Source organism: Thalassophryne amazonica, chromosome 1 (assembly GCF_902500255.1).
Source record: "Thalassophryne amazonica chromosome 1, fThaAma1.1, whole genome shotgun sequence".
NCBI classification, from domain to species: domain Eukaryota; kingdom Metazoa; phylum Chordata; class Actinopteri; order Batrachoidiformes; family Batrachoididae; genus Thalassophryne; species Thalassophryne amazonica.
This window is the reverse complement of record NC_047103.1, coordinates 121,108,466-121,133,572: the sequence shown is the minus strand read 5'-3', so window position 1 is coordinate 121,133,572 and position 25,107 is coordinate 121,108,466. Positions and strand designations below refer to the sequence as shown.

The following is a 25,107-nucleotide window of genomic DNA, read 5'->3' as shown; positions in this document are numbered from 1 at the left end:
GAGGCAACAGACACATGAATCATTGCATGTTTGAGGCTGAGCCTCATAATACAGTCATTGACAGGGGTGATATTCACCATCCATGCAAGGACCTAGTCTGCCACAGCAATTCCCACTCCCTCCTAATACTGACTATCATGATGACCAGAAATTACAAAATTACAGAAATTTTGTCACTTTCCAGTGTTTACACTTCAGACAGTGTTGCCACTGCAGTATAGTTTTCCAAATTCCCTCAAGAGCAGTGGAAGATAGTCATTCTTACAGGATAAACAGTGTTCCAGGTGCCCACCCGCATGAGCAGGTTTGGACCTAGGCACTGACATGCAGGGGACAAGCCCTCAGCACCCATTCCCTTCATAGACTATAGCTGCTGCCTGATGGAAGACAGCTGCAGAGTTACTCCCATGGAGAATGGGAATAAGAATCTTGCTTTTTTATTTTTAGCTTTGTGATGTATTATACAGTGGCTGAAGCCATCATCCTGCCACCAAACTCAAAACAAGATTACCCGCTGGCTGGAAGACCACTTGTCATTCTTGGGTGCAGAGACCATATCAACACTAGAAGTCCCTCAGAGCAGCCATCTGGCGTTTCTACCTATAAAACCCACAGGGCAGCCAATCGGCTTTTAGCTAATCTGCTAAATCACCTGTGAGCACTCTTTTTATTATGTAAACGAGGCAATGATCACTGGTGCACCACAGGAGCGACTGGACACTGGACAAGCTTATGGGGGATGGGGTGGCTTCACTCTTCTAAACCTGGCAAAGAAACTGGTTCATCCCAAAGACAAAACACCAACACACATGGGTTTCTTTCCTTTGTTGCTGAGATTTATTGATTAAAAATGGTGCAAAATAGTACAAAAAAAACACATTTACAAATAATAATAAAAAAAACTGTGCATTATCAGGATACAGTGTTTGAGAGTGGCAGTGAGTGAGTGAGTACATTTCAACAATCACTCACAATCCCGGCACTGTCATGGTATCTCCCTTCTGCATTTGCCACGTGTATCTGTAGCAGTCAACACATCACACAGTGGCATGATTGTTCTTACATTGATTTCTAAAATGACACATGGCTCTTTTCCAAGGGCTAGGTGTGGACCTTGTAGCAGGAAGAATATAATATGTGTTTTAGGATATTTGAAATTATCACTTGTGGATAATTTTACCTCGAATACTGGGGGCACCACCTATGACTGAATGATATTATAACAAGGTTATAATATCTATGATTTTAGGGTCACTCAATAGGAAATATTAAAAGCAGTCTCTAATCTTACAGTCCAAGTTCGACATGTCAAGTCCGACCCCCTCTATAAAACATACAAAATCACAGACAACTTCACACATTTAAGATATTTATTTAACTCAGGCAGAAGTTAAATAACAGGACATATCACAGTAAGCACTCTGAGGATGATGAATTTCACTGAGCAATTATTGAATGACGTTCAGATAATTTGGTTTAGTTGGGGGAGTTTAAGAATGAATTCCGTCTTAATCATCAGGGAATTTACAGTTCCATTCGCTCCTCCCTTTGGGGGCTGTAGTCCAGGTGGTGTGGTTCTCAGTACAGTAGTGGTGGTGTGGCGCCATGCCGGCGCCCTGTGTGCTTCCCTTGGGTATGCGGTTGCTTCCGTTGCCTCCGGTGGGGGGCAGTTGGGGGGTGCATTCCGGTGCCGCCGGGCCATTTCCCTGGTGGTTCGTCGTGCTGCCCCGGTTGCTCTGGTGGCTGCCCTTCCTGGCCCCTGTGCCCTTCCACTGCCCTTTTTCTCCTGGTTTCTCCTGGGGACCTGCATCCTGGACCCATTTCCATCATTGCGTGCAGTTGCCGTATGGCTTCTGACGTGCCACAGTGGTCCATGTCATATGGTAAGGTTCTGTACTTTTGTCTTGGCCTAACACACCAGCCACAGTAGTGATCGGATATTTAGCTGTGATCTGGGTCTCTGTACGTGGATGGTTGTGTGTTTGTGGCCATCACCACAATTCGGTTTTGGGTGCGCTCAAGGAGATCAAGACTCTGGTGTCCTAGATTAAGGTATGGATGCTCACTAATTAGACAACAGACTCCTTCATGTCTCACTTATCATCACTTCACATTTATTGCCTTCACCACTTGTCTTTCATTCTTGTCTGTCTTCATGTTGTTTTGGTGGTCGGCCCTTCCTGATAGAAGTTGCCGGTTGGCTTTGAGTAGGATGTTGTACGCTGATCGGGAAGGGTGGATGGGGGTCACACACGCACACCACGTTCACTCACGCACCACATACCTTCTGTCTTGCATGAATAAATTACATATATGTGTATTAATGAGCATATATGGTTCTGCCATTGTGGCATTTACCATTACTATATATGCAGACAGGGAAAAAAGAATAAAATAAAACTTTTTAAAACACATAAATTCCTAAAAACGTAAACAAAAAATAATACATAAAAGCATGATGGCCATTAACTCACAAGGAGCTCATCCACTCTTTGACAGGTCTTGTTTTTCATCCTGCTGGGTGTCATGCCACCCTCCTCACTACCATAAGCGCTCATGGATGAGCTGGTTCAGATGCCATCTACACACCCATATGGCAGGTTGTACTGGGTTGCACTGTTACCAGTAGCAGGATCAATGATGACCTTGACATGATTGATATCTATCTGTCTGTTTGATTGGTTGATTGAGAAGGTGAGGCTCTTGATTTCCGAGTTGATTTATACTGCTATCCTCACCAATGGTCACGGGCTTTGGGTAATGACTGACTGGACAAGGTTGTGGATGCAAGCAGTGGAAATGAGGTTCCTCTGTTGGGTATCTGGGTTTACACTCAAAGATAGGGTGAGAAGCTCAAATATCTGGGAGGGAGTCTCCAGCTTGTCCTGGGCTTTCCCTGGGGCCTTTTCTCAGTTGAAAGTCCCTGGATTTCCAAGATGGTTTGGGAACACCTCAGAGAAGACCCCAGGAAGAGTGAGAGGACTTGGCCAATGATAGGGAGATGGTGGAGGGGGTGCTTGTCTGATGCCACCCCCCAACCTGGAGAAGCAGCATAAAATGAATGAATACCGGTCAACCCTGTTAATTAGCATATGTGTAACTTGCATTTTGGCTTTTCTCATGGTCGATTTATGGATCCAGAAAATTTAGACTACTGTATGTTTTTTGGTGACCCTCATTAACTCAAGGCTTCAGATAACTCGTGGTTCGATTTTGTGGACCCCAACATGCACGACTTAACAAGTTTCACCTGTACTTATAATTTATGTTTGGATTTTGGAATTACTGTATTCCATAATTCAATTAATTTCATTTGTATAGCACCAAAGCACAGCAAAGCTGATCAAGGCACTTTACATGAGTAAGATCTAAGACTGCTGTATGTGAAATGGACCATCAAATCACACAGCAGGCGATCTGAATGTCACATGTGTCTGGCCCGACACACGTGTCTGGCAGAACACATGCGCTGCAATACTATGACAATATGACAAGCCAACAGTGCCACAAATATGCCACTTTCAGTCACGTATCATCAAAAATACACCATAACAAATGCTGTTTTGTCAGTTATTATGGCGCTTTTTTCCTCTTTTTAAAAAAAAAAATGTTTATCTTCTTGTTGATTTGAGACATTTTACACTCCCGTTATAACACAGTGATTGTAGCACAGTGGTACAGTTCTGTCTGGTAATCTGAGCTTTTGTAAATTGCAGGTTCGAATCTCGCAAGTGGCATTTATTTATTTAATTTTTATTTAAACAGGGTTCTGTATTGCGTCCCCTTTTATTTATTATTGACATCAATCCAGTGATTTTCACTAATTATACAGCTGGTTTGTATTTTTTTTTCTCCACATCAGCGGCGTAATGTGGTTCAACACGTTCCAGCTGCCCGAGCATACTCAAAACCGTCGCTGATGTGTCGCCTGTGTGATTGTACATCCCTCATGACAGCAGGTGGATGGTTCGTGGTTCCCCATTTCGTGTTTAGTTTGTGGATTTTCTTACGGCTTCTGCGTCTTTCATGTTATGTGTGAAGGGGCCCTTACAAAGAGGTGAGCAGCGAATACAGAGTCCTAAATTGAAAAGTCAGTAAAGTCCATCTTGGTTCTCCAATATAGACTGAAGGCCAGGACCTCAGGTCAGTATTGGAACGGGCGTGACATCCCAAGGTCAGTCTGGCACCTTGGTGGTACTGGGCCAGGATCAGTCAGTGGTGTTGTCAGTGCTTCGGACAGAGAGAAAAAGAGCAGAATCAGTCGGTCAGAAAAACCCCCTATGGTATAAGTTCACCACCAGTAAACCGACAGGGAAGCAGAGAGAATACAAAGGTGATCGCCGGCAGCTAGCCCAACGTTTCTAACTAACATACTCAACATATTCCACCTGTTTTATTCAACAGGTAACTATAGATGTCTCTTTATTTTTTTCTTTCTTTTTTCCCATCCTTCTTTCTCTTTAGATCTCACTATTAAAGCAGTCACTGGAGTTGCAGTTGTCTCAGTCGCAGTCATCATTCCAGCAGCTTCAGTCACAGTTCAACCAAGAGAGGGAGCTGCTGAGCCAACAGCTGAAAGGTAAGCTGGCCTTTATCTTATACCAGGTGATTCACACACACAATTAGTCTGACTGGTTGAACCTGTCTTGACTTAGTTTGATTGCCTGAACGTGGCTCAGCCTTGATGGAACCGCTTTAGCTTCATCTCATTTGTTTGGCTTATTCAAGGCAGGTGTTTCACATTAAGCGCCGCTTGCTTTCTGGAATGGGCCCCAGGTCTCAATTCAACAGACCCAAGACTTGTCAACAAGTCCAATTTAGATCTCAAAAATGTCACAGCTTATCCTCTTTATGATAATAAACTGAGATTCCCTTGCATCATGATTAATAACAGATCACTTACTCATTCCACGGAAATCTAAATTCTAATCCAACTACATTTTTTCCACAAATCTTTTTCCACAACCATAAAATATTGCATTGATGGTGGCACAATATTCGACCGTTTCACATTTCACATATTGCTCTGCACCCTGACCATTATAATTATATCCACTAACGCGTCCCCGGTAAAACTCCTTTTTCCTGGCAACTCAATTTGGGACTGTAAAATCCAGCATTAACGTCTGAAAATCATCAGAGACAACAGGGTTATTCAACAAATGTACCCCATTCTCCCACCAGAGGTCCCAAGGTTCTCCATGTGAAATTCTGCCCGATGAGGGGGTGGGCCACTGCATGAGCATTCCCAGTATCATGTACATTGGAATGCCAATGTCAGTAAAATGTCTGATTTCATCACAAATATAAAATACAGTATCTTACAAATAACTCACTTGATTGTGTCCAATTTTGTCCTTTTCTCATTCATTAAATGTATTGCATGTAATTTTATTTAATTTCAGGTGGGTATTTAACCAGGCAGGACAGTGGGTTAGTGGTTAGCATTGTTGCCTCACAGCGAGAATGTCATGGGATTGATTCCCACCGGTGGCCTTCCTGTGTGGCGTTTGCATGTTCTCCCCATGTTTGCATGGGTTCCCTCCAGGTGCTGTGGCTTCCTCCCCCATTCAAAGACATGCAGGTTAGGTGGCTTGGAAGCTTTAAATTGTCCATAGTTGTGCGTGTGGGTGTGAATGTGTTTGCTTGTCTATAAGTGGCTCTTTGACAGACTGTCATCCTGTCCAGGGTGTACCCCGCATCACGCCCTATGACTGTTCGGATAGGCTCCAGCCCCCCGCAACCCTTAATTGGAATAAGCAGATGAAGATGTGTGTGTGGTGTGTGTGTGTGTGTGTGTGTGTGTGTGTGTGTGTGTGTGTGTGTGTGTGTGTGTGTGTGTGTGTGTGTGTGTGTGTGTGTGTGTGTGTGTGTGTGTGTGTGTGTGTGTGTGTGTGTGCTTTTAACCAACTTTCTTCAAAAAAGGCGGTGGGCTAATCCTTGGCCTTGGACCGTCAGATGGTCAAGTACAGTATATTCACAGGTCTTTTTTCAAGAGAGAGAATAGAGAAGGTATCCTTAAAGGGAATTAAAAACAGCAAAACTCCACCTGAAGCTAGGTATCTTTATGAACTTCTGGGCTCCTGTCCTCACTTACTTTAATTTAACATAAATGAAGGGGGAATGTTTATGTTTGAATTGCATATAGAAAGTTGTCATGTGTATATGGATTGCATATCATCACTATTCAGCCGCTCTGCTCCCCGTCTTTGGAATTCATTACCATCTCCACTCAGAAGCATTGATTCACTTCCCTATTTCAAATCACAACTCAAATCACATCTGTTGTTGACTGCTTATTCCACCTGATGCCTATTGCTCGGTCTATTTTAGCAATTTTCTTGATTTTTATTGTTTTTTATGGACTTTGAGTTTTACTGTACAGTGTCCTTGAGTGTTAAGAAAGCCACCTTCAAATAAAATGTATTATTCTTATTATTATGCGGCCCTGTAATAGCCTGCTGTTCTGTCCAGGGTGTACCCTGTGACTGCTGGGATCAGCTCCTGTCACCCATGATCCCTGATTGGAGTAAGTGGGTATAGAAAATGAATGAATGAATGAGTTAATTTTTTATTATTATTATTATTATTATTATTATTATTATTATTATTATTATTATTATTATTAATTATTATTATCATCATCATCCTCTCACCAGAAAATGTAGACATCATCATATTTTAATGAAGTATTTTAAGCTATAAACAGGTGTGTTTTAATTTTTATTCTTTTAATTAATTTTTATAACATTAACAAAGGCTATTTTTATTCATTAATACTGTTCACATTGCAATTTAATAAATCAATTAAATTGTAATTTAAAATATTATTCAATATTATTATTATATTATTATTATTATTATTATTAATTATATTTAAAAAATGTTTATTTTTAAAAATGTGAAGCAAAGTTATATTTATCTCTGCCTCCCCTTTTTCTTTTTCTTAATCTGTGACTTAAAACCATGATCCAATCTGAACCATGAGTTTTTGTGATCTGTCATAGAGCTTGTAATAATGAAACACTTCAACAGAGAAAGAGCAAAAGCACGGTGAGCATGCAGTCAAACAAGACACTGAATGAACCACTTCGAGAGAGAGAGCTGAAGCTGAAGTTCTCAGTTGGGCACTTGGAGAAATGATATATCACTCAGAAGATCACTAGCATTTCACACAAAGGTCATTCATCTTTTTAATTAATCAAAAGAGTTCAGCTCAAAGACTCACTTGAGATAAACAACATTTAACTATAGAGAACTTGAGCGAAGTCCACCTTCTTATCCAGCTGAAACGCTGCTGCTGCCGACCCTGTGCCTTGTATATATATTCTATGGTCAGAGAGGTGTGCATATTGTACATTGCAAAAGTTTATATTGCAAAAGTTTATAAAATAGGTTAGGTTAAAAAAAAAACTTGTTCTGCCTGTAAGGGTGAAGTGACAATAAAAGTGAGTCTCAGTCTGAGTCTGAGTCTGAAACTGATAGCATGTAAGTGATCAAACCGAAAGTGCCAGACAGTGGAGGCTAGTCACAATACACTGTAAATATTATTAAGTAATTTGAATAACTTTTTCATCTTTCAGCCATTTTAAGTATTGGTACTGGAGATATATCCCATTGATGTCATATAGTTTTGGCTCCCAATATAATCAGTCCTACCATTAATATATACCTGTACATTTAAATGACATTTTAAAATATTAATTTTTATTTTGCTGCAGATTTCCAAAGATCCTTTTATTTCATCATGCGGGAATTGAAATATATGCTGAATAATGTCAAAGTGGAAATAGAGTGAAATCAAAGCTTTCTCATGGTTCCTGTTTCTCAAGCGTTTTCATACCAAGGACCACTTAATGAATAAAAAAAATTCTTGAAGACCATCTGACTGCCCAAATATCCATAAACAGTAATAATTTTCATAGGAGTTGAGTTAATATTGAAAATAATACATATATTCATTCATTTTCTATACCTGCTTACTCCAATCAAATGTCACGGGGTGGGGGGGTGGGGCGGGGTTGGAGCCTATCCCAGCAGTCATAGAGCACTAGGCAGGGTACACCCTGGACAGGATGCCAGTCTGCTGCAGGGCCACATATAGACAGACAAACACATTCATTTGACTTCGGTTTGAGTTGCACTCTCTCTGTACAGCATGTATAAATATACACTAAAGACTGAATAAATCACTGTAGAAAAAATGTACAAATGAAATGTGCAAGAAAATAAAATGTGCAATAAGAGGAAAAAAGAAAAGAAAAGAATGTCCTAGCCGCAGACTGAAGATTTCACAGACTGCCTGGGCTTATGACTCAGGAAAGCTCCAAAACTCTCAACAGCGTGAAAAAAATAAATAATTATATGGGAAACAGAGAGAGGGCACACCCTAAACTTAAAAATCTGCATGATGGCACAGTGACATTGTGCCATTACTTAGGGAGAGCCCTGCCACTACTGTTGTTGTTTAAAAACATAAAAGTAATTTTTAATCCGATTACTCAATTAATCGATAAAATAATTGATAGAATACTCAATTCCAAAAATATTTGATAGCTGCAGCCCTAAATCAGGCTTTAGGACTTTAAGGTGTCACTCCATAGTGGATGTAGAAAAAATGGATTTTGTCCATTTTATACATATGATGGATTTTGTCCATTTTATGCATATAGTGGATTTTGTACGTTTTACACATATAACGGATTTTAATTATAACGGACAAAATTCGCTCGTCCACTTGAATCCATTAAATGTGAGATTTACTGTGTGTATGTATATATATATATATATATATATATATATATATATATATATATATATATATATATATATATATATATATATATATATATATATATATATATATATATATATATATATATATATATTCAGTGGTGGGCACAGTTCGGATAATCCAATACCAAATTATCAAAGATAATGTTTTCATTGTCGGATTATCTTTTCAGATAACTTTGAAAACCATTATTGGACTAATTATCTTCCAATAAATTTTTGTACGATAATTTTTAGACAAATAACGTGGTAAACAAAGCTGAACAACTACAAACACTTATAAAATTTAAAATCAGTTGAGCACCTACTTGTTAAATGTTTTGTAGCAAATATGTAGTCCTATACCTCTGCAAACAGAAGAAAGTTGTTTCTAGAAGAAACTGCTCTATCCGCTGCAGACAAAGGAGAACTGGTTTTATTAAAAAAAAAAAAAAAATTCTTTTAACCACATACTGATACGCGGGCAATATCACCAAAGTCATCCAGAGGCATACATTTTTAACTTATGGTTCAAATTTTAACCAAACTATTTTCGGACAAGTCTGAAGTTTTATAAAGTAAAAATATCAGAAATATGTTTTAGTTTTAAAGTAATGCCCTAAATTTTAAGGTTTTAGTGTGGACATGCTGTGTCCAGGTGCATTATGGATGGATGCGTTTGAGACACTCTGATCAGGCTCCACAGACAACAGCATTAAACTCTAGTGCCTGAAGCTTTCGTGAATATATTCTCTGGGTTTATAGACATTGTTACTGTGTTTGCGTTTATTAAATTCCATGCATCTTAAATGTAGCAACACAGATTATCTGGAATTTATTTTGGCAAGTTTTCAAGCTCTCTACTGCTATCTATTCGCCCTGAAGCTGGGCTGATATTTTTAATCACTGTACTTGGTTCCAGCTCAAACTGTACCACAGAACCGCACGGTGTAAAAGTTCAGAGCGCATGATTCATGTTCTCACACACATTGTACATTCAAAAACCACACGTTGGACTCGTGTTTCCAGAAGCAAAATGTAAACAGAAGCTTTTTTTTCAAACTTAATTTACAAAAACTCAATGGGAGACATCAAAGTTTAAAAAAAAAACATTAGAAGACAGGTCTGCGGTGTTTGCACAGGCACAGTGCGAGAGGTTGGACGCGATTAACCTGAAACTCGGTGCGATCCAAAAAATTCTCGCACAAATGAAAAATCAGCTGAAAAAGGGCCAAAACTCTCACTGGCACCAGTAGATCATGGCAGTGCTCTATTTATTTTGACACCGGTTATATCAGATGGTTATCTAATTACAACTTGGCTTTTTTTTTTTTTGAAAAAGTCTTTTTTTACAAATAAAAAATGGCATATTTTACAAAAGCACATTTATCTGTAAACATCAATGATGCACCTCACGTTGGTTTACATAGAATGAATGAGTCAACCAATCAGTGTTAGCGGAGGCACATTTTACCCAGAATGCCATCTCCCTGTATTTGTTACAAAGCTTCAGAATTAGTGCATTATTCAACATTAAACGATACTGTATATGTTATATCTTAACTTCGCACAAATTACAGAATTGACATTAATGGAGTTATTCTATCAGTATTCATTTTATTTGTACACCAAACCATAACTCAGCACTGTTTTATTTTCCAAGACCTCCGCCTGACAACAGAGACTTGAGTTCAGCTTGCAACTGTGTTGGAAGCCATGTAGTAAACAGGAGCTACCAGGAGGGGGAAGGATGCTCAAAGACAGAAGTGCTGACTCGTTTGGGTCTGTCATCACCTTTGATGCTTCCAGAAGCGATCGTGACGTTAAAACTCAAATTCAGCTTGTTAGTAGTTGCAAGTGTACCAGAGACAATACCGGAATTTAGCGGTCATCTGTAACTTCCAATACATTTTTGGGTGGTTTATCGTTTTAGCTTTATCAAAGATAACTTTTTAGTTATCTGATTATCTGTTATCAAAGTTAATTTTTTGGTTATCTGTGCCCACCACTATATATATATATATATACACACATTTATTGTTATTTACATGAATTATTAACATCCTATTGTCTTATGTACAAAGTGTTCATGTTCATTCAAGCTCCTCTATTTTGTAATATCACAATTTCACAAAGACCACAATAGAAATGTTTATGCTTTATTGTGTTATCCGTGTATCATTGATATATTCACCTCCCTATGTTTATATTGATGTTGCAGAATAAACTCAATCAATCAATCAAACAAACAATATTTTATTTATGTTTTAACTGTGTTTGCAGGAGGGCATGCGTGTGCACATACCCAGTGGTGGGCACAGTTCCGATAATCCGATAACAGAGAATTATCAAAGATAATGTTTTCATTATTATCAGATTATCTTTTTAGATAACTTCCATCCATCCATCCATTCATTTTCTTCCGCTTTATCCTGAGTCGGGTCGCAGGGGCAGCAGCTCAAGCAAAGCCGCCCAGACCTCCCGATCCACACACACCTCCCCCAGCTCCTCCGGGGGAACCCCAAGGCTTTCCCAAGCCAGCCGAGAGATGTAATCCTTCCAGCATGTCCTGGGTCTTCCCTGGGGCCTCCTCCCAATGGGACGTGCCCGGAACACCTCTCCAGCGAAGCGTCCAGGGGGCATCTGGAAAAGATGCCCGAGCCACCTCAACTGACTCCTTTTGACGTGGAGGAGCAGCGGCTCGACTCCGAGCTCCTCCCGAGTGACCGAGCTCCTCACCCTGTCTCTAAGGGAGTGCCCAGCCACCCTGTGGAGGAAACTCATCTCGGCCGCTTGTACCCGCGATCTCGTTCTTTCGGTCATGAGCCAAATCTCATGACCATAGGTGAGGTTTGGAACGTAGATCGATCTGTAAATCGAGAGCTTTGCCCCCCTACTCAGCCCTCTCTTCACCACGACGGTCTGATACAGCGAATGCATCACTGCAGACGCTGCACCGATCCGTCTATCGATCTCACACTCTATCCGTCCCTCACTCGTGAATAAGACCCCGAGATACTTAAACTCCTCAACTTTAGGCAAGGACCCTCCACCGACCTGAAGAGGGCAAAGCACCTTTTTCCGGTCGAGAACCATGGCCTCGGATTTGGAGGTGCTGATTTTCATCCCGGACGCCTCACACTTGGCTGCAAACTGCCCCAGTGCACGCTGAAGGTCCTGATTTGACGAAGCCAACAGAACCACATCGTCTGCAAACAGCAGAGACGAGATTCTGTGGTTCCCAAACCAGACCCCCTCTACACCCTGGCTGCGCCTAGAAATTCTGTCCATAAAAATAATGAACAGAACCAGTGACAAAGGGCAGCCCTGGCGGAGGCCAAAGTGCACTGGAAACAGGTTTGACTTACTACCGTCAATGCGAACCAAGCTCCTGCTGTGGTCGTACAGGGACTGGATAGCCCTTAGCAAAGGACCCCGTACCCCGTACTCCCGGAGCACTCCCCACAGGTTGCCCTGAGGGACACGGTCGAACGCCTTCTCCAGATCCACAAAACACATGTGGACTGGTTGGGCGAACTCCCATGAACCCTCGAGCACCTGACGGAGCATGTAGAGCTGGTCCAGTGTGCTGCGACCAGGACGAAAACCACATTGCTCCTCCTGAATCCGAGGTTCAGCCATCAGTCGAATTCTCCTCTCTAGTACTCTGGAATAGACCTTACCGGGGAGGCTGAGGAGTGTGATCCCCCTATAGTTGGAACACACCATCCGGTCCCCCTTCTTAAACAGAGGGACCACCACCCCGGTCTGCCAATCCAGAGGCACTGTCCCCGATCGCCACGCGATGTTGCAGAGGCGTGTCAGCCAAGACAGTCCCACAACATCCAGAGACTTAAGATACTCAGGACAGATTTCATCCACCCCAGGAGCCTTGCCACCGAGGAGCTTTCTAACCACCTCGGTGACTTCTGCCTGGGTAATGGATGAGTCCGCCTCTGGGTCCCCAGTTTCTGCCTCCTCTTCGGAAGACGTGAAGATGGGATTGAGGAGATCCTCGAAGTACTCCTTCCACCGCCCAACAACATCCCCAGTCAGAGTCAAACAGCTCCCCACCAGCACCGTAAACAGTGCCGGTGGAGAGCTGCTTCCCCCTCCTGAGGCGTCGGATGGTTTGCCAGAATCTCTTCGAGGCCGACCGATAGTCCTCCTCGATAGCCTTCCCGAAGTCCTACCAGACCCGAGTGTTTGCCTCTGCGACCGCACGGGCTGCGTCACGCTTGGCCTGCCGGTACCTGTCAGCTGCCTCTGGGGTCCCACCTACAAACAAAGATAAGTAGGACTCCTTCTTCAGCTTGACGGCATCCCTTACTTCCGTTGTCCACCACCGGGTTCGGGGATTGCCGCCGCGACAGGCACCAGAGACCTTGTGACCACAGCTACGAGCGGCTGCATCAGCAATGGAGGTGGAGAACATGGTCCACTCGGACTCCATGTCTCCAACCTCCCCCGGGATCTGGGAGAAGCTCTCCCAGAGGTGGGAGTTGAAGACCTGCCTGACAGAGGGTTCCGCCAGTCGTTCCCAGCAGTCCTTCATGATACATTTGGGCCTGCCAGGTCTGACCGGCTTCCTCCCCTCCCAGCGGATCCAACTCACCACCAGGTGGTGATCGGTCGACAGCTCTTTACTCGAGTGTCCGAGACACGTGGCCGAAGGTCAGATGATACGACTACAAAGTCGACCTCCGGCTCAGGGTGTCCTGGTGCCACATGCACTTATGGACACCCTTGTGCTCGAACATGGTTTTCGTGATGGACAAACTGTGACTAGCACAGAAGTCCAACAAATGAACACCACTCGGGTTCAGATCGGGGAGGCCGTGCTTCCCGATCACCCCCCTCCAGGTCTCACTGTCGCCGCCCACGTGGGCGTTGAAATCCCCCAGGAGAACAATGGAGTCCCCAGTCGGAGGGCTATCTAGTACCCCTCCCAGGGACTCCAGGAAGGTCAGGTACTCTGCACTGCTGCTTGGCCCGTAGGCCGAGACAACGGTGAGAGACCTGTCCCGGACCCGAAGGCGTAGGGACGCGACCCTCTCGTTCACCGGAGTGAACTCCAACACATGGCGACTGAGCTTGGAGCAATAAGCAATGCAACCCCAGCTCTCCGCCTCTCCCCGTGGGCAACGCCAGAAAAATGAAGCGTCCAGCCCCTCTCCAGGAGTTGGGTACCAGAGCCCATGCTGTGCGTGGAGGTGAGCCCGACTATCTCTAGTCGGTATCTCTCAACCTCCCGCACAAGCTCAGGCTCCTTGCCCCCCCAGCGAGGTGACATTCCACGTCCCAACAGCCAGAGGCTGTGAGCATGGACCGGGCCACCGGGCCACCCGCCCTCGACCCGCCACCCAATCCTCTCTGCACCCGACCCCCATGGCCCCCTCTGAACCCACAGGAGGGCGGGCCCACATTGCTCCTTCGGGCTGAGCCCGGCTGGACCCCATGGGCTAAGGTCCGACCACCAGGCGCTCGCACGCGAGCCCCAACCCCATACCTGGCTCCAGGGTGGGACCCCGGCTCCGCCATACCGGGCGACGTGTCGGTGCTTGATCTTTCACTGGTCATGGAGGTTCTGAGGTTCTGAGCTGCCCTTAGTCTGACCCATCACCTAGGACCTGTTTGCCTTTGGAGACCCTACAGGGAGCACAAAGCCCACGACAACATAGCTCCTAGGATCATCCGGGTACGCAAACTCCCCCACCATAATAAAGTGGCAGCCAGATGTTGGTTTAATGGTTTAAAAACCATTATCAGACAAATTATCTTCCGATAAATTTTTGTCCGATAGCTTTTAGAGCGATAACGTAGTAAACAAAGCAGAACAGCGACATTTTTTAAATTTAAAAACATTGAGCACCTACCTGTTAAAAGTTTCCTAACAGATGTATAGTTCTACTCTCTGCAAACTGAAGAGAGCTGCTTCTATGAGAAACTGCTTTATCTTCTGCACGCAAAGGAGAACAGGTCACAAAAAAAAAAAAAAAAATCATTTCTTTTAACATCATACTGATACACTGGCAATATCACCCAAGTCATCCAGCGGCATACATTTTTAACTTATGGTTCAAATTTTAACCAAACTAATTTCGGACAAGTTATTTAAAATTACTGTCACACCTGAAGTTTTATGAAGTGAAAATATCAGATATATGTTTTAGTTTTAAAGTAATGCACTAATTTTTAAGGTTTTAGTGAGCACATGCTGTGCCCAGCAGTGCATTATGGGTAGGATAGGGGAATCTCAGTACATTCACGACAGGACAAATGCATTTCAAACACTCTGGTCAGGCTCCATGGACAACAGCATTAAACTCTAGTGCCTAAAACGCTCGTGAATATATTCTCTGGGTTTATAGATGCTGTTATTGTATTTGCGTTTGTCAAATTCCACGCACCTTAAATGAGACAGACACGGATTATCTGGAATTTTGTTTTGCCAAGTTTTCAGGGTCTCTACTGCCATCTACTGGCCAGTAGTGTTCATGGCAGTTCATGGCAGTATTTGGCCTGAAGCTGGACAGACAGTGTATGGTATTTTTAATCACTGTACTCGGTTTCAGTTCAAACTGTACCACAGAACCGCACGGTGTAAAAGTTCAGAGCGCCCGATTAATGTTCTCACACACATTGCACATTAAAAAAACTACAGGTCGGACTCGTGTTTCCAGAAGCAAAACATAAGCTTTTTTTTCAAACTTAATTTACAAAAACTGTCTATGGGAGACATCAAAGTTTAAAAACAAAACAAAACAACAACAAAAAAAATTACAAGACAGCTCTGCAGTGTTTGCACATGAACAGTGCGAGTGGTATGGAAACTTGTAGCTCTTCAGCAGCAGGATACCCTCACGACGGCCAACCAGAATAACATCAAACAGGATTGATTTTCATTCGACCATACGATCGGCGATCAGGAGGTCGTCGTGAGATGTTAACGCAGCTTGTTACTCAATGTACACTACATGATGCAGGACGCGCGATTAACCTGAAACTCGGTCCAAAAAAATTCTCACACGAATGAAAAATCATCTGAAAAAGGTCCAAAACTTGCACAGTGTAAAGCCAACATTTATGTGTCAACACAATTTTGAGTGCACATTTTACAATATAATAAAATCTGTGCACAATTATATAATAAAACATGCGCACGGCACAGTATAATAAATGAGCGCACATTCTCTCCACTTGCAAAACATTTTGTGATGACACTTCCAGGGCTCCGTAAAAAATGCCTGTTTTTACAAATAAAAAAATGGAATATTTTACAAAAGCACATTTATCTGTAAACACCAACACACGACACACGCCACATTAACGTGTTGGTTTACATAATGAATGACTGAACCAATCAGTGTTTAGCAGAGGCACATTTTACCCAGAATCCTTTGTGATCTGTCTGTGTTTGTTACAAAACATCACAATTAGTGCATTATTCAACAAGATATATATAAGATATAAAAGATATATGTTATATTTTAACTGTGTACAAATGACAGCATTGACATTAATGGAGTTATTCTATCGGTATTAATGTTATTTATAAATCAAAACCATAAGTCAGCACTGCTTTATTTTTCAAGACCTCCGCCTGACTGGAGTGTTGAGATTGGGTAGAGAGTTGTGCTTTGGCTGCTCTCAGTGCTGGAAGCAGTGTAGTAAACAAGAGCTTCCAGCAGGGAGCAAGATGTTCAAAGACAGTAGTGTGGGCTCATTGTTTGGGTCTGTTGTCGCTTTTGATGCTACCAGAAGTGATTGTGGTGTTAAAACTCTAATTCAGTTTATTAGTAGTTGCAAATATACCAGAGACAATACTGGAACATATTGGTTATCTGTAACTTCCGATACATTTCTGGGTGGTTTATCGTTTTATCTTTATCAAAGCTAACTTTTCAGTTATCTGATTATCTGTTATTGAAGTTAATTTTTTGCTTATCTGTGCCCACCACTGCACATACATGAGCTTTTGACAAGAATGAAAGTTAGCTTTCAGGTGGTGCAGTGTTGCCAACTTTGGGACTTTGGCTGGAGTGAGATTGCACGTACATAGTGCACGCCGAAAATTTTTGGTAACCCCAACCCTAACTTACAAAAAAAAAAAAAAAACAGTCCTCATTTACTAATATAAATAATAATAGAAGGGCAACTGTTTGATTCTTATCCTCTCCACATCCATCCTCCTTTCTGTTTTCAAAATATTTCAGGAAGCTCAGGCGTGTGAGAGGCAAATAAAGAAAAGTGATTAAAATGGCTGCAGGTCAACATGGTACTGCTTGTGGGGTCTGGGGGCTTTTCCCCAGAAGCTGTAGGGTTTTAGCCATGATAACGCTCCCCAGAACCATTTTCTGCAGTGAATTTGGAAGGAGAGATAGAGAGGCAGCTGTTTATCCAAGGCTTTACAAGTCTTCATATGACACAAACGTCTGTGCTTCTCTCTTCTCTTCTCTTCTCTCCAAAGCTGGAAAGGAGGAAGAGAGCCAGGAGGAAGACTCAAGTCTAACACCACTGAAATTATCTTGTTTTTACATTAAAAAAAACAAACTTTGAAGCCCCCAAATCCCTTTCATTTTGTATTTTACAATTTATATCTCTGTTACATACAGTGTTTTATGATGGCACAATCACATTATAAGACAAGTATATTATTAATGTGTTTAAATGGAAAATATAGTCAAAACTTTGCTCAAAATTTTGACTATGCTCAAACTCTGAACTATTCATATGCTGGCGTATCTCAGCTGCAAGGTTTTCAGGAAATTAACGGTCAGAGAATACTGCAGTCGGAACGTTGTCAGAAGATGTTAACAGTTGTGTGTGTGTATCTTAATCTCCTTTCATTAAGAAAAAATGCGCTGTGGTCTTGTCTGGACTAATCTAGTCATCAACAGAAAATTAACGGGATAATATTTTATTTTGGCGTGACATTTTTTGCTTGTGCGTGAGAGCATGAGATTGATGCGGAAAGCGAGTCTCACACCAGATGCATGAGAGTTGGCATCCCTGGTTAGCGGACATTAGTGTGCATTCTGTCTTCTGTGACATGTCTTGTAAATCACTCCAGAGGTGTGGAGTGATCAGTGATCAGGTTACAAAAACAATGTTTTCGGTTTTAGAAGTGTTTATTTGTTGGTAGCTTTTACATAATATATTAAAAACATGTTATATTTAGCCAGAAACAAAGCGGTTTTGGCATGCCATAGAGAGACCAGCCAGTGATGTCACAGTGCCACTCTACTCTGATTGACTGTCATCCTCACCCCTCAAAAAAATGGATTTGAATTATTCAAAGCATGAAAATATGAAGCAGAATGTGACTTTTTAATCTTTTAAGATACTTCTTAAATTAGATCAAGCTTAGCCATCTTTGAAATTGTCTGTGTCCCAAGAATGTAATAGGACTGGACTCATGCTGAGCACAGACAGACAGACGAACGGATGCAAAGCCTTCGCAATACCCAATGACCATATTTTGATGGCCTTGGGTACAATTTTGTAGTCAAGCCAATTCATGTTTGGGAGCATGTGCTGGTGATGTGCTTTGCCTTATCCACAATGCCATGGAACCACCTTGGGTCCTGGTTGACAACCATCCAGACAGCCAACAGGTCCATTCCTACAACTCTAAAATAACCATCTCTCTGTCACAGGCAGGTGAAACATTGACATTCCCTTGGCCTTCTTGAGATAGTGGGGACTTCACCACCCAGGCAACTGTGTGCTGGATCATGCACAGAGAAACAGGCCAGATGGCCAAAATGTCATAGCTGATGCTCCCTCACAATGTTGATTCTCCTCATCTTAGTCTCGCTTACAAGCCACTCACTTGATACAAAGCCATTCCAGCTGTATATTCACCCCACACTCTCCCCCAAAAATAAGCAGCACCCAAAAAATTTGAATATTGAGAAGAGGTTGAATATTTTTGTTGGTTATTTCAGAAAACAAAAGTTTTATATGTTTTAGACTCATTATATATAAACTATACATAAAATGTTTAAACATTTTTTTACATTTCATTATCCGAGGCCAACATATGGCCATCGGGTATTGCGAAGACATGGCGTCCGTCCGTCTGTTTGTCTGTCTGTCTGTCCATCCATCCATCCGTCCGTCCGTCTGTCTCTGTTCAGCATAGGTCCAGTTCTATTATTGCCACAGTCTTCAAACTCACATGGGAAGGTTTTTGGGATACAGACCTTGGACAAGTTCAAAGATAGTTAACCTTGACATATTTTAAGAGGTATTTTTAGAGGTTAAAAAGTCACATTCTGTTTAAATCTGTTATACTTTGAGCAGTGGGGGATAACATAATCAGAGTAGAGCTGTACCATGATGTCAGTGGCTGTTCTCTTCAAAACCGCATTGCTTTGTGTTTACATACATGTCTCTCATATATTATGTAAAAGCTAGCGAGAAATAAACACTTCTAAAACAGAAAATGCCGTTATTTGGGGTTTTCATGTATCCCATAATACCTTGTGTGCCAGAAAGTCGCTTTCATTAAAACAACATAGAGAATCCACATGATGACAATTGTAAATGAATATTATTATAATATTATTAATATAATATTATATTATTACAAAAATGTATTTGTTTATGCTTTTCATCACGATAATAAGAGACTGCTGCATGATATGATGAAAACTTGCTAAAACAATTATAACGAATAATCCGTGTCTGCTATGTTTAATTTGCGTGGAATTTAATAAATGGAAACCGAATTTAGATAGATAGATAAGCTTTACTGATCTCACAGAGGAGAAATTCACGTTACATCAGCTATTAAGACAACACAAAGGTGGGTGCAAGTAGAGGAAAATGTTCATCGAACAGCGTGTGCAAGGATAAGCAATAATAATACTTGTAACAGTACAAGACATGAGAAATGAGGTAGAAATAGAACCCACACGCACTCACATACGTGCGTATGTATACATATATATATATATATATATATATAGATTCATCCCGGCTCGCGGTGACCAACAACACAGGCAGATAACATCGGCGATTGCCAACAAGCAGCCCACAAGTCGACAATGGGGCCTAGGCAATAATAATACTTGTAACAGTACAAGACATGAGAAATGAGGTAGAAATAGAATATGTATGTATTTATATACCCACACGCACTCACATAAGTGCGTGTATATATATATATATATACCCTCCTCTGACGGCAGAGGAGGGTGATGACATTAAAAAGAAAGGAGATTTCTGTTGTGAAACTGCAGCAGAAATCAATCATGGATCTGGTGGAGCAGGTAAAGGCGAGAAAGACCGGCGTTTGGCTCATTTCTAAAATCGAGTGGCTGAATTGGAACAATACACCAGAATTAATGACGTCATCATCACAGGTCTTTACATCAAACCACGGTCCTATGCCCACACCCTTTCGGACTCACAGGTTTTGTTTATATAATATTCATGTTATTTGTATGTTTCTGTTCTTTCGGATTTGTGTGTGTGTGCCGAATAAATTCATTCATTCATTTATTCATTCATTCACACATACATACACACATATACACATATACATATATATACACATATACATACATCCATACACGCATACCCATATGCACACACATACCTATACACGTACACATGTACATATGCATATATATAGACATGATTGGGATTGAAAAAGAGATAGGAGCATCTTCTTTACAATATGTGAAATGGAGTTCAGATGTGATAAGGTGACATTAGTGCTGGGATTTGTAAATGCTCACACCAGTCCACGAAGTCTGTGATGACCGACCGGTACTCCAGCTTGTTCCGCTCAGACACGTGACCCACAATGACGGAGTTATCAGAGAACTTCTGGAGGTGGCAGCTGTCCGTGTTGTAGTTGAAGTCCGAGGTGTAGAGGGTGAAGAGGAAAGGCGAGAGGATGGTGCCCTGTGGGGTGCTGCACCTTACCACCTCAGACTGACAGCCACGTAGCCGCACGTACTGTGGGCGGTCAGTGAGGTAGTCGATGGTCCAGGCAACGAGGTGTCCATCCACACCTGCGTCCTCCAGTTTCCCCCTCATCAGTGCCGATCTGATAGTGTTAAAAGCGCTGGAGAAATCAAAGAACATGACTCTCACAGCGCTCCCGCTGGTCTCCAGGTGGCTGAGCACTCGTTACAGTAGGTAGATGACAGTGTCATCTACCCCAGTGTTGGGCCTGTAGGCGAACTGTAGTTGGTCCTGGGTGTCGCTCACCATGGTGCAGAGGTGAGACAGGACGAGCCATTCCATGGTCTTCATGAGGTGGGAGGTCAGGGCAACTGGTCTGTAGTGGGCCGGTTCCTTGGTGTGCGGTGTTTTGGGATCCGGGACCACACAGGAGGTCTTCCACAGGGTGGGGACCACCCCCAGGCTGAGGCTCATGTTGAAGATGTGGCTGAGGACCTCACAGAGGTCATCTGCACAGGTCCTCAGCAGCCTCGGGGAGATCCCATCAGGTCCTGCTGCTTTCCTCTGCTTCAGCCATAGGAGCTGGCCTCTCACCTCGGTTGGAGTTACAGTGAGGGGGGGAGGAGGGAGCTGGGGTGTGAGCTGAGGTGGGCTGGTGCTGAATACAGTTGCGGGGGGGTGTCTGGGGTGCAGTGAAGGTGACCAGGGGGTAGAAGGTGGTGGGTCAGAGGGACTGGAGGGCTGGCTGTTGGAGACATGTGGGGGGCCGGGACCAGGCGGGGGAAGCAGGCGTGGAGGAGCCAAAACGGTTAAAGCAGCTGTTTAGCTCCTCTGCGAACCGAGAATCCCCATCTGCAGTCCTGCTGGCACTCTGCCCAAATCCGAAGGAGGTCTTGAGGCATCTCCACACGTCTCTGACGTTGTTCCGGGCCAGCTGCTCCTCCATCTTCTCTCCATACACCTTCTTGGCTGCACGGATCTTCCACTGGAGCTCATGTTGGACTCTATGCTCCTCTCTGTCTCCCAAGTTGAAGGCCCTCTTCTTCTGGTTCATCAGGGCCTTCAGCTCGGGGGTCATCCAGGGGTGGTTGTTGGGGAAGCACTGTACCCTCCAGGTGGGCACAGTGCTCTCCACACAGAAGTTAACGTAGTCAGTGACACACTGAGTCAGGCCGTTGATGTCTTCACCATAAGAGTTTTGAAACATGCTCCAGTCTGTGGTTCTGAAGCAGTCCCTCAGCCTGTCAGTGGCCTCTTCAGTCCAGAGTTTCACTGACCTTTTGTGTATTGGTTCTCTTCTCACCCTGGGTGTGTATTGGGGGAGCAGATAGAAGAGATTGTGATCAGAGCGTCCCAGCGGGGGGAGGGGGGTGGAGGTGTAAGCGTTCTCCACATTAGTGTAAAAAAGGTCCAGTATTCTATTGTCCCTGGTTTTACAAGTGACGTACTGGGTGAATGTGGGGAGGGTGGCGGAGAGGGAGGCATGATTAAAGTCTCCAGTGATGAGGAAGAGCGTGCGTGGGTGTTGCATCAGCAGCCGCGTGACTGTGCTGTGAATCTGCTCACAGGCAGTGGCGGCTTCTGCAGAGGGAGGAATATACGTGCAGAGCATAATCACACTTCCAAACTTGCATGGGAGATAATACGGCCTCATGCTCACCGCGAGTAGATCCATGTCCGAGGAGCAGATCTGATCCTTCACGTGAATATGAGACCCGCTGCACCATTTCTCGTTCACATAAACGGCGAGCCCCCCTCCTCTCTTTTTTCCGCTCTCCGCCAGCGTCCTGTCTGCGCGGATGAGTGTGAAGCCGTCCATGTTGATTAAAGAGTCTGGTACATATTCATCCAACCACGTCTCTGTGAAGCACATGAGACTGCAGTTTTTATACAGCCTCTGGGAATGGGTTAGCGCTTATAGCTCCTCCGTCTTGTTGTGGAGAGATCTTACATTCCCCATGACCACAGATGGAGTATAAGTCATTCTCCGCTTTGTCCGGCCGCCCCTGCAGCCCCTACATTTCTTCCGAATGTCTCAGGTACATCCAGGTGCTCAGCATAGCAGGGACCCGGCCCCCTGTGCATTGAGTCTCTTAGTCCAAGCAGCTGCTCCTATGGGACGTCCGGAGGAAACAAAGGAAAGAAAGGGATTTCCCCGCGCTGCCTCAAAAAGTTCAGAGAGCATCATGAAAATAATCACAAGAGTAACAAAAGTGGGTTTCCCATGTGCATACTTGCACAGGGTACCACCCACTGCAAATAAAAACAAATAAGCACCATTAAAAAGTATTACAAATAGCGACAGTAGGAAACGAGGGGCCAGAGCTGAAGTAACAGGCTGCTGCTTCAACAGCACCATCTTCAAAAAAAAAAAATCAGACATATTATATATATTAGTCTGGAACAAAGAGGACAAACAGTGTTGTAAAGAACAATAATCAAGATGTTAAAGAGCAAACTTCACTTTCCCCCAGAACGACATGATCAGGAAGCGAGCGTAGCTCACAGCAGCTCCCCTTGAAAATAACGGAGACAACCTGTGATTCTCGCATGTTTACATAAAATAAACACAATAACAACCTGTAAAAACCCAGAGAATATATTCATGAGAGTTTTAGGTACAATATAAAAATTGTTTTATGTCCCAAGCCCAATCAGAGCATCTCAATGCAGTTCTCAGTGTTACTGAGATCTTGCAGGGCGGCGACCTCTCCAAAGTTTTGCGGGATTTGAAACCTGAAAAGGGTGAATTGGAACCTAATAACACCTCTGAACTTATTTTGCAGATGTTAGCATGGTGACATCACAGGGTGGTAGCTAGCTGCAAAACTCTGTTTCATTTGTGTGTAAATATATCCTCTTTGTCATATATTATGTAAAAGATAAACACTTCTAAAACTGAAAAAAAAACCTCTTTATGTAACCTGATAACACATTTTGCAGCGTTAGCATGCGTGCTAACCTCCGCTAACTGAAAGCTAACTTCCTATGGAGTTCCTATGCACAGAGGACGTTTGACAAATATTCATTGATTTGCATAACTTCCACTTTTGTCAAAAGCTCATGTACACGCACACGCTAAGCCTCCTGCAGATGCTGTTCAAATGTAAATATTGTTTTTGATTGACTGATTAATAGACGGGCTTCATTGAACATATACATATTGTATATAAGACAACAGGATCTTAATAATTAATTAAACAACTAAAAATTATAAAGAACACAAGGCTCATACAGCCGAGGGTATTTTAGCATTGCATTATATTTTTGATAATTACAGCTGACAGCACCAAAAAACAGAAAAAAACATATCTCAAAATATTATAATATTACAAAAAGGATTTGTAACACAGAAATGTTTAACTTCTGAAGCGTTTGTTAATTTACAGTATATACAAAATACTTGGTCGGGGATGCTTTTGCAGGAATTACTGCATCACTGCGGCCTGACATGGAGGCAATCAGCCAGTAGCACTGCTGAGGTATTACAGAAGTCCACGTTGCTTTGATAGTAGCGTTCAGCTCATCTTTATTGTTGGGTTGTGTGTCTCTCATCTTTCTCTTGACAATACCCCATAGACTCTCTGCGGGGTTCAGGTTCAAGCGAGTTGGTCGGCCAATCAAGTACTGTAATACCATGGTCAGCAAACCAGTTCCTGGTAGTTTTGGAACTGTGGACAAGTGCCAACTCCTTCTGTAAAAGGAAATCAGCAAGTGCAGAAAGCTTGTCAGCAAATGGAAGCATGAATTGCTGTAAAATCTCCTGACAGCTCTATTGACTTTGGACGTCTGTGTGTGGTGGGTCTTGATGCACTGAGTCCAGCCTCAGTCCACTGCTAATGGACTGAAGCACTCTACAAACAGCCAGCCCTTTTAGCAATGATGTTCTATTTCTTACCCTCTGTCTGGAGGGTGTCAGTCAGTGTCTTTTGGGTAACCTTCATGTCAGCAGTCTTCCCTATGATAATGGTTGTGTACAGAACCAGACTGAGAGATTCACTGTATTACTAATGAGTTACATAAAATTGCATTGTTGTTTTTTTTTGTTTTGTTTTTGAGCTTTAGTCCATAACTATCAAAATTAAAATACAAAATACTTGAATTATTGTAGATATTACATATTTTCACTTTCAGAGATATCTGACAAAATATTAAACATTTTGAGATTTGACATTTATTTATTTGAAACAGGGACAGTGCACAATATACATTATCCTTAAATAGGAGAGATGCATTATGCCAGGTTGTAGCACACGTGCTAATTTCCACCTGTAGTCCCTAGACAGGCTGATGGAAAACAATTAACCAGTCGTGAAAAGGTGTAAAAGTTTGTACAAGAAATAAGTTCAGTTGGTAACATATTCCACTGGCGCATGGCCACACAAGAGAACACTGAGTTCCCAAAAGTTGTTC

General features: G+C 42.7%; 1 pseudogene; it reads left to right on the top strand.

The window, feature by feature from the left end:
• Positions 1 to 25,107, top strand: part of LOC117513685 — a 729,285-nt pseudogene that overhangs the window by 496,721 nt on the left and 207,457 nt on the right.